Below are 13,565 nucleotides of genomic sequence, written 5' to 3'. Positions count from 1 at the left end.
ACAGAGAGGCAGGGGATGTAACAGATGCAATGTTAGATTTGCTTTGCTGCCTTCTGGGGAAAACCCATTGTTCCTATTTTCAAGTGAGGCCAACAAATTCCATTAGATTACCTTTCTGTAAATATCCTGACTTGTTTTTAGCAGGTAGCTGCCAAACTGGCATTTTGCAAAGACATCTTGAAATTCAGCCATGGAGATAGCCATTTAATTTCAGCCAGCCGCTTCTATTTTCTTTTGTTTTACTTTATTTTTTATGTTTGTTTGTTTGGGGTCTTTTTTTTTGTCTGTTTTGTTTTGTTTTGTTCTGTTTTGTAATCTCCATTCCTCAGTGGAACTTGCCTGCAACTGCTCTGTGCAAATGTGTGAAATATTTTAGTGCTAGTTTCCTTTACCCCTAAAGGCCATAACATTTATGTAAAAACCAGACTCTCTGGAGTCAAAAACAGAGTGCCAATCAGAATTCTGGGTTCTTTATGCAACAAAGAGCATTCTGTTGAAGCAAACCCACATTTCCCTATTGTGTTATTCCCTATTTCTCCATCATGAAATGGCTGTGGACAAGAAAGCTGCTGAAATGTGTTAGGAAGTCCCTCCTTTGCTGATGCACACAGGAGGAAATGAGCTGATCTGCTCAAGCAGAGGAGACCTGCAGCCAGCAGTACAAAGCCAGACTGACATGAGCTGTGGAAAGGGAGGGAAAGAATGGTGTGGCATCAAGGACATTAGCCTAGCTCACTGACATTCCTTGTGCTGGGGTGTTTTGTGAGAATGTGTACTGCCTCCTGGACCATCCTCTCTTTACAGCATTTGGTGCCAGGAAGCCAATGCCACCCAATAAACTGTCCTAACCCCCAGCCTCTACCTTCTCCTTTCTTACCCTGTACTTTTGTTGTACTTCTGGTTTAGCCTTGTCCTTTCCCTCCCTCTCCCTCTCTGCTTTCCATGGCACATCTCACTGAAGAGCAGCCCAGCTGCATCTCAGACCCTGCTGGGCTCCAGGCTGGAAGGGGTGGGTCAGAGTTTTGCTTTGAAGCATCGCTGTGGGGCTTCCAAACTGTACTGGGAGAGGAAATTGCTGCCTCCTCCCTTAGCCACATGGTCAAACTCACCAGCACCAGAGACAAGCCCGGGCTGCTTTTCACATCAAATTTTGCCACACAAGAAGAAGGTGATAGAGTATGATTGAAGGGAAGATGGGGAGAGAGGGAGGAAAGCATGTTCTTCTGAGACTATCTTTTCCTTCTCCTCTTTTTTCCCATGAGAAATGGTGGTTCCTTTACTAGTTCATTGCTTCTCTCCAAGCACTTCATGCTGTAGTATGGGAAGGGAGTTTTAAGCCACTGATGGCAGCATTTCAGCATAAGGAGGGCATGGGAGGATGCACAAGAGCACCAGAAATAATAAATTAAGTGATCAAATAATATGTTTAGAAACCCAGTAAGGAATGTGCTATTTGGCTGATTGTGCAATTATGCCCCACTCCCAATGAAACCCCAATGACAAATTAAACTCTGCTTTTCCTCTGGGTTCTTCTTGAGCTGAGCAGTAAGAAAAATCTGCAGCAGCATCTGGGAAGGATGTGAGGAATGATCTGTATGTAAAAAAAGTCACAGACTTTTTCATTAAGACATTTTGTGGGGAATATGCTAAATGGTAACAAATACTGGTAGGACTGGCAAGCACTGAATTCTTGGTGTGCTGGTGTCCGTGGGGTCCTTTCCATCTCTGGGCCTCAGTTTGAGTGATTTTGACTTTCCAGTCTCTGCATTTTCTGCAGTAGCACACCTTCAGCTTTCTCTGTGGCAGTTGTTTGTGACAGAAACCCCTAAGGGAGAGAGGAGAATCTCAGTGAGAAAGCTCTAAACTGGATGGCAGAGTGAGGTTGAACAGGGCTTTTTGGGAGGTGTGGAGAATGCAAATTCAATGTGCTATCTGTATATCTGTTGATGTTATTTTAAACTCATATAATAGAGATTAAAGTAAGAGTTAATGGTGATGTAAATTCTTGCTTTCTACTTCAAAAATATATGGAATATCTGAATTTTTAGCTGTAGTGGAGATTGAAAATTTTGAGAATTTTGTAGATTTCCTTTCCACATGAAAATGTTCATCTGTGTTTTCTAAATGAAGTAATTCATTAGAATGCTTCATATTTCTTCTCATATGCAGTAAGATACAGCAAGCAATTCTTTCCACTGCCAAAATGCCAACTTTCTTAGAGAAAAGATGGTTGGGAAAAACCCTCAGCAAGCTCAAAATATGCATATAATTTTCCAAGTGTAGTACATGCTTTTAAAGGTTTTAAAAGAATGGGTTATGAAATAGTTTAGTTCTGCATGGTTGAAAATGTGTGGGTATTCATACACAGAAAATTACTAGCCCTGTTTTTGACATCCCTAAAGGGTGCTATCTGAGGTCACAGAAACCAACCGCTTTCTGAGGTCACCACTGATGCTTTGACATCACTGATGGGAGAATCAGGCAAATCTGAGGCCTCTGTGCTTCTAGACCCTGCACTTCCCAGAGGACATCACAGTGGGGCATCCTATTGTTTCTAGTGTGCTGAACTGAGAATCACGCAGGCATAAGCATTCTGAATTAAAGCATTTTTCATTAAATAACAAACTATCAGAGGGTTTTGCCAACATTCTCCTTGAATATATATTTTATATTAGATGTGGATGAAAGAAACAAAGGAAAACAGACTGGAAATTTCAAACATTCAGAAATTCTGAATTATGCAATCATCAGTTTTAGTCTTAAGCAGCATGATGTTTATACTTTAATAGTTATCTGGGTATGATTCACCATTTCCTTTTATCAGTTTTATTCTGGCACAGCTTCTAACCACAAAGTGGAAAGTGAGTCTCACAGTCAGTAAGGCACGTAGGCACAGGTACAGGTATGACTAAGAAATAGAAAGGTGTATATATAAAGTTATTGCTTGCAACGCCTGTGAAGTGTTTATGACAAAGCCATTCATGCCCTGTTTTCAGGACTAAATCAGTGCTTTTAGAGTAAGTGCAAGTGATTGGTCGTATTTCCTTCTGTGTGCCTGTAAATGCCACTTTAAAAGCCCATACTACTTTCAGTGAAGTGAAAAAGGTTATGCACCTCTTCAGTTGTACTGATGAAGTGTTTGTGAGTTCTGTAAAGATGAATGAAGTCCATGGAGTTTTTACAGTAAGCCTGTGATCACCAGATGTTGCAGTATGTGTGTGAACGCATGCTGGTGCATCTGTTGTTTGGATAATAGGATATACACATGTGGGACAAGTGTGCAGTGTAGGTGTTATGACACTTGGGACCATGGCTTCAGCAGGCGTAAATCAGGGTGGCTCAGTGGAAGGAACAAAATGCAGCAGAGTGTGCTTCCTGGAATCAGCGTGTGTGATGGCATGGAGGGACTTGGACATGTGGGATTGTGGTTGGCAGAGTGTGTCAGGATGTGTCTTGGGGAGCTTCAGCTAAAGACGGTTGCTAAAAGAAAAGAGAAAAAGCCAAGCCACAAATACACATCTAAGGAGCACGAATGATGAGGGAAAAGGAGAGAATGCACTCACTGAGGCTAATCCCTCAGGCTAAGTCACCAGTCTTGTGCTGCTTTTCCTCCGTGGAAGTACATGGAGCTGTGGGATTTTAGAAAAATTCTGAGGGAAATTCAATTTATGCCTTGGCATGTGTATGTGATATTTCAGATTTCAAATTAAATTGTGTTTATATGACACAGTTGCTTTTCATAGCAAAGGCTTGATTGAAGTTCCTAACACATCTTTTCCAGGTCCATGCACCATACTGTTGTAATACAGCCTTGTAACCTACTCAGTCACTCGTGATTCTGTCCCCCACAAACTCATACCAACTCCATCCCCCATGCTGTTACTTTAAAAAATAATTTGTTTTGTTCCTAGCTTGGTCTGGAAATACTAGAAGCTAATAAAACCAGAACTGTGCTCAGGTTCTTCTGGAGAATCTTTTCTCTCAATCATACCTGGATGGCTACATAGTCAGAAAATTGGTTGGTTTGGATGCAAGTCAGTTGTATATGAAGGAAATAAAAGGAAGAATATGTTTATCATTTGTGAAAATTCCCCAGAATCATTGCTTAGGAAAACATCTGGTCACTCTGCAGAGGTGATAAAAACAGCAAGCAGAACATTAGATTGCAAGAACCTTCCCAGTGGAAAGTACCATTGAAAATACTGTAATTTCTGCTGTGTTAGCCACTGGCAGATCACGTATTTAAAACCCAAATGCATTTTTAGGAACTCAGTCTCATACATATATTAATGTGTCTTTGTGTGTGTGTGTGTGTGTGTGTGTGTGTGTGTGTGTGCAACCATGTATGTAATAAAAACAGGACAGACTGAGCAAGCTAGCAATTGGAGTGTTTAGAGTCAAGGAGAAGCTTTGTTATGAATGAAATATGAAAGGATTTGGATTACAGTCAAGAAGTTTAGATAGAGGGCAATCTAAATTGTACAAGGGCAGATAGTCTTCCAAAGTCTGGCTCAGAATGGGATGTGGGAGGTCTAAAAGACAGCTTGGCTAATGTAGCATGTAGATGAAAAAAATGCACTTTAATGATTTGTTGAACTATTACAAACCCAAACATCAGTTCAACAGGACTAGCCTGATAATTACTGTTTTCCCAAAAGAAAAATGTAGATTGTGAATGAAAAGAACAACTCAAACTTGAAACTTCAGCCTAATGGAGCTGCATTTTTCTTGTGAAACCATTCCCATGGAAATTTCCTAATGATTTTCTTTTGAAATTGTCTCATTTAGAGAGGAAATAGATAGAGTGGCATATATCTCATTATAACACTGCAGAAAATGGACAGTCATAGTATAAAGGCAAATAAAAAGTACTAAAGGCAAATAAAAAGTACTAAAAGCAAATAAAAAGTACTCTTTCTCTTCTTGTTCACAGTTACATGAGAGACTCACTGCTGTGTGACAGCAGTGCAAAGAGTTCAAAAGGACTAAGGGAAATGTAGGACCTTTCTTTTTATTAAGATACCACCTGGTCCCTGATACTTCTGTTAGGATAACCACCATGGTATAGGGAAACAAACATAATGTCTCTTTCCCTGTGGTTTGTAGGCCACCAAATATTAGTTTGCAAATGTTTAAAATGTTAAGCTTCTTCTGTTTGAGCTGTGTTTATGCCTAGAACAAAATGTTAATATTTTTCTGGACTTCACAGACATTTTAAATTTCTCCGGGATTTCCCATTGGTCTCAGGGAGAATGGATACCTCTGCAGCCTTAATCGTGTGTCATGTTTTCCTTTTGTCATGAAGGATTTTTCTTTTCCTGTCTGGCAGAGAGTAGTCCAAGCCACAGAATCCAGAAACAGACTGTCCCAGGGATGGTGCCCCTTTCCACCAGGGAAGGGCTGCCACAGAGCTGGGATCTAGTTTCAAACTCCTGCACGATTTGTGGTTATTTAGAGCCAACATTTTGGTTTGAGTTGGTCTCCAAATATTTGTTGTATGGCTTTATTTATAAGAATAATGACTCTATGTTTGCAGGCTACAGCATATAATGTAACTAATGCTTGGTCTCCTTTTTTTTAGCTTGCTCTAACTTTCAAGTGCATTTCCACTCTTTAATTTTACACAAACTCTTGGGCATTGGCCAGACAAATTCTTTGTAGTCTGTGCAGTTCAGGATCTTGGCCAGATTAAAGCTGTCATCAATTTCACCTCCCTCTACTTTTAATAACGTCCCACTTTTCTCCCTTGTACCTCTCATGTTTTTAAAGGTTGTCATTCTCTGCATTCTACTTTATTTTCTTCAATACTATACTATTTTATTTTTTCTTCTGATTTAACTGAATCTTACTTTTCTGCATGTTCTTTTAAAACTCTGTATATTTAAAATATAGTCTTTATAAATATCCACTACTCAGCAGTCTTTTTGTGAGGCTGTACTAGTGATTCATTGTCCTAAATCCAATCTGAATGACAGCTGCAGAGAGTCTCCTCAGGGAATTTTAGGAATCTCTTGGTTTCTTCTATACTGAAATTTCAAATTGCATTTTCCTCAAAGCTAGTCTGACATACTGAAGGCCCAAGGTATTCTTGCTTTCCAGAAGACAATAATACAACATCAAATCCTGAGTCCAACTTTTGCTAGTTCAGAAGGTTTGTTCTGCTGAAATATGACTGACAGAAAACTCTGCTGGGAAAAATTATGCTTATAAAATTCTTTTAAACAAACAAGATACCACCATCCACAGATGGGAAGGTTTATAGAACAGGTTTCTGGTTGACATCTATTTGATGAGATAGTTTTAGCTGTGATAGATAGTAAGCATGGACTGATGAATTGCAGGCAGTTTTACTCAAAGAATATGATGGGATTTGGTATGAAGTCTATGAAGAAAGCCTACACTGTTATACTACTCAGAACAATCTTGGTCACCTAGCTTATGCTTCTGTAATGAGAATTTGTACTTGCCAAGGATGAGTTCAGAGTCCAGTGGTCAACATCTCCATCTTCAGCTGATGCAGTTCAAAACTGGAGCTGATGTCTTGGATGTCTGGTCCTAAACTGGATGTTGGCCTAGCGTATACATTTTCTTTTTCTCAACATTCTTTGAAAAATTACAGTAGATTGTGAGATAAAAACCCACTTTAAAGTTTAACTGTGGCTGATACTCTTTCTTCTGGCAGGACCAAAAGTTAACTTTTAAGGGCAAACCCCCAGGGCTGAGTATACTAGTAAACTCCAGCTGCTTTGTACTTCTTTGCCAATACTGAGAAGTCATAAACCCAATTTAACTTTTTGGTAAAACCAGCTTTACAGCTGTTTTGCATTGCTGGAGTAGAGCAGAACAGCTGGAGCATAACCCTGAATCAGGGTGATTTTTTCTTTGCTGAATCTTGTGTCTCTTTGTTCAGTCTTACATGGACTAAAACAAGACAGAGGTAGTCAACTCTTGGCAGCACAGACAAATTGATGCAAGACTTGCATTTAGAGCCAAAGCCACCGTGGGTCTTTTTTGTCTATTTGTTTCTATATTCTCTTACTAGCTGTGTTTGCCATGGGGATATACATATGTGATAGCTGTACTGGCCATAAACTCAGTTTTGGTAAGTGCAACATTTTTTGAGTGGGTTTTGCCTGTTTTGTCAGCTCAAGTTATTTTACAAAAACACCTTATAGCACTATATATCAGGAGGATGAAGAAGATTTTGATGTTAAAGTGCCAGAGGAAGTCTTCTCTTCAGGATCAACTTGTCTTTATTGGTACCACCTGTGACGGTATCAAATTGTTCCATTTGTCTCTGCCACATTTCTCCATCTCTGCAACATCTTCCAGTTTTGTCTTTTTGAGTCTTGCTGATAAGAATGCCATTTTGTCTTGTCGTGGTTTCATGGTCTTAAGATAGAAATGAATTACTTGAATTCTTCTTTTAACTGCCTGAGATTGCAATGCAGCGTGAATATAGATGAAGTTCTTGGTTTGGACAGGTTTGTACTGTCATCAGTAAATCCTGATGTTGGTTGCAACTTTCAGTCACGAGCATAATAATAGTAAGTATTACTGTGGGATACACTAGATGAATTTTAAAAGGTTCCTTTAAGCAAAAAATCATTTTATGACTCTATTATCAGTAATAAACAGGTTATAAATTCTAGCTGTATGTAGTCAATAATGGGCTAATGCTGGAAGAAGGGATGATTAATGTAGTAGGGCCTGTGAGTGAATGGAAAAGTTCAGGGGGATAAGATAATCTATAAGAACACCTGCAGAACTATCTTTGTGTTATTTGTTGTGTGCAGTGTGTCCATATGGTTACAATCACCAAGTGTTTAGAAACCTTTGCCTACAGCAAGAGCAATTGCCAGATCAGATGTGCAAAATACACCGTGCTAATTTGAATGGCTCTGTTGAACTCCAAACTGCTTCACCTCTGCTGCTCCTGCTGCCTTTGTCACAGCCAGACTTCTTGTGTGTTTTTGCAGTTACTGAGGTCTTTGGTTTAGCTTCTCCCCAAGTATTTGTTATCAGGGAAAACAGTTGTGTACCTGAAATAGTTGCACCAGCAGCTGCCACACCACAGCCAGATAAATTTCCACTCTTACAAACTGTTTGTGTTCTGTACAACAGAAACTCAGTTAGTTTCTGTTCTTTCACTTTTATGGGGTTGTGAAATTTTGTTTCTAAATTCCAGTAATGTCACGCTACTTTATGCATGGTTCTTAGGCTGCTGATTTTGTGGGGTGGCAGTAGCCAGTTTGAAAATCATAAATCTAAAAAGAGCCATGAGATCAGTCTGCAACCAGCAGCAAAAGCAAGGTGTCCATCTGCTAATTTCAACTGAGTTCATAGGAAAAAATAAAAGCAGAAAAAATAAAGTTTCCTAGATTTTCTTGGTTCATATATGTCCTATATTTTGTACCTTTTTTGTAGTCTACAGGTCCTAATGGCCAGCAAATCAACTGCTGTAGAGAGGGAAAGACCACCTGTTGCACTAAATATTCACAAACCTTGCAAACAAAAATAAACAGTAAAAGACCAAACCCTTAACAGCTTGTAACAGCTGCCACATTCCACCCAAGAGAAATCTTTATGCTAATGGAATCTGACAGGATCTACATTAGATATCTACACATATGGGGAAAAAAAACCCTAAAAGGAAAAAAGGGGGGAAAAAAAAGAAGAAAAAATAATGTGAGAAAAGGTTGTTGGGCTCCTCTGAGCAGGTGATGTTTTATATATGTAAGTCTTTTGTCATTGTTCCCACTCCTGTAGTTTACATTTTTGATAGTTTGAAGTCAGATATTTGTTGAATGCATGAGCTGCATGGTATGGCCAAGGACTAAACTGAGCTCTATTTCTTTTATTGGTTAAGTAAGGGGAGTGGTATCCCTGCTGTGCTCCAACTGCAGAAAAAAATTCTGCTGAAGATTCATCTATGAATATGCAGAGAAAATAGTCTTTTAATATTGCACATACCAGTTTGCCTCTTTCGCCAAACTGATGAAAACCCAGGAAATTTACCTGAGGAATACTAGCCAGTTGAGTCCTAGAAAGAAGTCAGGCAGTAGCACCTTTCTGATTTGTGTGGGACGGCTCTGATCCCAGGACACTGGTGCTGGAAACTGGTGCTGGAAACTGGTGCTGGTTGGGGTTATTGTCCATCATCTTGGGGTACTCAGTGCAGATGCTGACCTCAGAGTCACCATGCTTGTCAGAATGGTGTTTTCCTTCCTATCTGACAACAAGAAGCCTGGGGATTTGCAGATCAGAAAAAATTATAAGTTGAGTATTTCCAGGGTGATACAGAGATAGTAGAAATGCAAAAGGGATTAAGAAAGAAAAAAATCTGAACTACTTTATGTTCTTCTTTAAGCTCAGAAATGGCCAAAGTTATCCCTGGAAGCTTTGAAAGTGACCCTCTGGTCTGGTTAGCCTCAAAGGTTGTTAAAAGTGCTGAGAAAATTCCTCTCCTCCAATTCAATTAAACTGCAGTAAATAATTGGATGCATGATCAGTGTGGCAAGAAGGGATGGTTGTAGGCCATCCAACAGAGCAGTAGAAAAGGGAACTGTCTTTTTGCACAGTGCAGTGAAGCAGAGTTATGCTTCAGGCTTAGAGAATTTTCTTGCACATTGAATCCAGGGGTCTTTTCCATAAAATTTACAGTATTTTCCCATCAGATAGTTTCAACCTCCTTGAAGTGCAGTTCTTGCAATAGCCTGTCTGGCTTTGACAGATCAGTCCATTAAAAAACATCAGTCCTTGGTAAAAAAAACTTGGTCAGTCTGTTTGTCCAGCAAGTTGCCTGCAACAAGGGACAGTGCTTTAGTATTTCCTCTGTATTATCTGTAGAGAAAAACCTATTAGAAGAGTTAAGCATTGGCATTTCCCTGTGGTCACTATGTCTGTGTCCACAAAGACTGAAATGTTCATGTTTTTTTCTGGCTACACATCACTTCATAGAACAGCAGAAATAATTGGTGGAAACATCAGAAAAAAGAACATAAATAATGAGCAAGAGTGGAAATGGATAGTTTTAGAAGAGACATGAAAGAATGGGGAAAGGAAGGAGGCAGACTGATACTAACTGTGCAGTCAGCAGTAGCTTTGGAGACATTCACCTCCATAGCTATGGTGCAAGAGGAAGAGCCCTGATTCAAGCAGACAGGTGAGAGGAACCATCTTGTAAAGAAAAGCAATTAATATCAGAAAGTCCAAGTTTGTGAGTTCCTGTAAAAGCAATAAGGAACATTTTGACCTGGGGCAGTCCCAACTGAAAGTCCAGTGAAATGCTGTAGGGTTAGTAATCTCAGTTGCATCTATTCCCACTTTTATTAATGGTCAGTGATGGATGAGCTGGTTGTGAAGTATTTCTCAAGGACTGTAACCTGGCAAGAGAAAACCATGAAACTACTTCAATTGCTGCTTGTTTAACTTATGCCTAAAGTGGCATGAATTACAGATTCATCAGGGTTGAAAGAGACCTTCAAAATCATCTACAACAGTCAAACTATCACCAGCATAATCACCCCTGAACAATATCCCTACCAGCCACATCCAGACACAGTAGGATTGCAGCCTAACATAGTACAAGAGTCAACATTCCTGGGGAATTATTCTGAGTAGGTCTCCTAACTCTGAAAGGAAGCCATGTCATGGGGGATCTGCACTTCCCTCTGATGAGTTCAGAATGTGGGCTTTTATATAAGGCACCTCTTATGTAGCTTATCTTCCTCAGAAATCCTTCTGTTTGTCCTTCAGTCCTACAAAATATGTAGTACCAGCCCCAGTCTGCACCTCTGGGTGCTCACAGTTTTAATATCATGTTGGTGCTTTAGGAACTATTGCCTGCTTTCCCTCTGCTCACACCAATCTAAGCAATTTCTTCAAGTTTAGCAAAGTTGCACCCCGCTGAAGCTGGTGTGTGAAGAGATCAAGTTCCCAGTTTGAAGGCCAGAAGAATATTAAGATCTCCTTCCTGATTGTTTCATTGCAAGCAAGTTTGTGCACAGAGTGGCTTGAGATGTGCTAGCTGCCAGCTGGCACAAGTAATTACTACACATGGAGACTACTTCACCCTGCATCCCTCTAAAGATTGCTCACTTGCAGATGTTCACACCTGTCCCTTGATTAATTCAAAATCCTAGCACATGGAGACATCTCTAGTTAAAAGTCACAGAGTCTTACAGACCTGGTTGTCACTAGGGTTGAATTTCATATGTCAGATGCACTTAACCTCCCCTGAATTCCCTGGGTCTGGATTAAGTGTCTCTAACTGGATGACAACATTCAGATGAGCTTCGCTCAGGAAAGGCTGAAGAAAACACAAAACATGTCTCAGTGCCTATCAAGTCTTATCTAAGACCAAGAGCACTAGTGACTCTCCATTTCCAAGATTAGAAGAGGTAGTTACTGTTCTGTGCACTAACTTGGGGGTAATAATAGTTCATAACTCAGGGAACAAAGTAGTATCCTTGGGGAAAAAAAGAGTTCTATTCTCCTTTGAGTGGTACCACATGTTTGGGTAGATACTGACTTATCAGTAATTAGTGGACTCCTTTTGCAATTTTTGATTTGTGCCAGCATGGAAAATTATATCCAAGGTCATGGCTCTCCTTTGACTTCCATAATTAAAGAAAGACACCTCCAGAAGTCTGTAAAGTCAGTGGGATGATATCAGTTTGGATTAGTGAGAAGGGGCTTAAGCCTCTGATACTTATTTTTTTGCAGAATGCTATTCCACTTAATTCCCAGGGATTCCCAAAACTCCAGCCACATGCCCAGTTTGAAAAGCTGTGCAGGAAATGCTGGAATGAAGCTGTAAGAGCACCTAGCCAAGTGCCATCTGTTGGCCGTTTGCCATACTGCCTCAGAGGAGAGTTCCTGAGTGCCTGAACCAAGATCAGGTGATGTGGTCTAGACTCATCTCTTTGGATTCAGACTTACAGTTTAGTACCTCATTTCAGAAGGAGGGCTCTGCATTTCCCTAGATCCAGTCCCTTCAGACTCCCAGGGTGGTTTATCTTTAAGTTGGACATTGGGAAGAATTTATTCACAGAGAAGGTGATTAGACATTGGAATGGGCTGCCCAGGGAGGTGATGGAGTCACTGTCCCTGTTTAAGGAAAGGCTGGATGTGGCACTTAGTGCCATGGTCTGGTTGCCATGGTGGTGTTCAATCATAGATTGGACTTGATGATCTCAGAGGTCTTTTCCAGCTCAATTGATTCTGTGATTCTGTGACCCCAGAGAAGATGTAAGTCTTCTGGTTAATGATTTAGGACATGAGCAGGAATACAAACAGGTCTCACTGTGATTTGTGAAGCACCCTCTCTCTTTTTGTTGAAGGACAAACTGATTAGCCATTCCTAGGGAGACCTAAGCATAGTGACCCCTACTTACGCTTACATCTCCAGCGCTTTGAGGTAGAATAATTTGAGCTAGAGGAAGAAGATAAGAATTGTTCCTATGTCACTGGGGTAGTGAAGTAGGGAACAAATGTCTCAGCCCCTCTGTACTCTCAGACTGATTATCTGCCCTGTGGCCACAAAAGCCCAGAAGGTTATCCCATATTATCTTGAATCACAGTGTGTGTAGGATATTAATTTTGGATATAGGACTGGTCTCCATGTAATAATCCTCTATGTATAAGTTTGTGCTACTCCTTTAGAGGGATGGACCTATTACTGCTTCAGCCTGACCTGGAAGTCCATGGGAGATGTAAAGAAATCTCTTTTCAAAATGGATTGGGAGCAATAAGTGAAGTGAACCTTTCTCATGTCCTGCAGAATTTCTACATTGTACTGGCAGATCGCCTAAATCACTGACAAATCTTACTGAAAACACCCCTCAAACAAAATGTCTGCTGCCCAGTAATATCACCTAAGGCTCCCATAAAAGAGAAATGCTTCCTGATGACACTTGGGACTGGAAGTTTCTCAAAAACTAGCAGTCAAACACTCTATGCCCATACCACAGCAAAATGGGTTTTCCAGAAGTGTTTCCCTGTAGCAGGAGGTGAGGATGGTGTTTCTGTGGGCGGTATCTTCACTGCCTCCTTCTTCTTAACTAATGTGCAGGTTGCTCCAGGAGACACTGTCTCTCAGAAACACTGTAAACCTCAGACTCAGGCTACACGATCTCAGGGCTGTTGAAGAGTTTGTGGTATTTTCTTGGTAAGGAAGGAATTTTGTACGCCATGATTTAATCACATTTTTAGCACAGATTGTTACTTTTTGTCTCCTTAGGTTTCCTTTGCAGAGACAGCAATACTTCATTCTTTCTTCAAGTACAGAGTAAAAAGCTGTTTTGTTCATTCACTGCAATGCTTTTACTGGTGTGATCAACAAAGACACTCTAAAATATTGTTTCTGTGTGTTCTTTGAAATCCACAGAGCTCTTCCTGAGCCATTTGATGGAGTGTTTCACATATTTTTATTACTTTCCTAATCATATATATAATACTAGTGCAAATTTATTAAAAATGAGGTTCAAATCATAAGCACATTACTTAGCAGAGTGTATGGTTTTACACTGATGAATGAATGAATGAATGAATGAATGATGAAT

The 13,565-nt window shown here is 40.1% G+C and overlaps 1 protein-coding gene across 2 annotated transcripts in view; it reads left to right on the top strand.

Annotated features, from left to right (window-relative positions):
* The window catches only part of TBX15 (T-box transcription factor 15), an 88,701-nt gene that overhangs the window by 38,910 nt on the left and 36,226 nt on the right, over nucleotides 1–13,565 (top strand). The gene's annotated exons all lie outside the window — the stretch shown is intronic.

The sequence above is a fragment of the Cinclus cinclus genome, chromosome 2 (assembly GCF_963662255.1).
Source record: "Cinclus cinclus chromosome 2, bCinCin1.1, whole genome shotgun sequence".
Taxonomy (NCBI): Eukaryota; Metazoa; Chordata; class Aves; order Passeriformes; family Cinclidae; genus Cinclus; species Cinclus cinclus.
The sequence above is the reverse complement of the archived record's forward strand: the minus strand, read 5'-3'. Positions and strand labels throughout refer to the sequence as shown.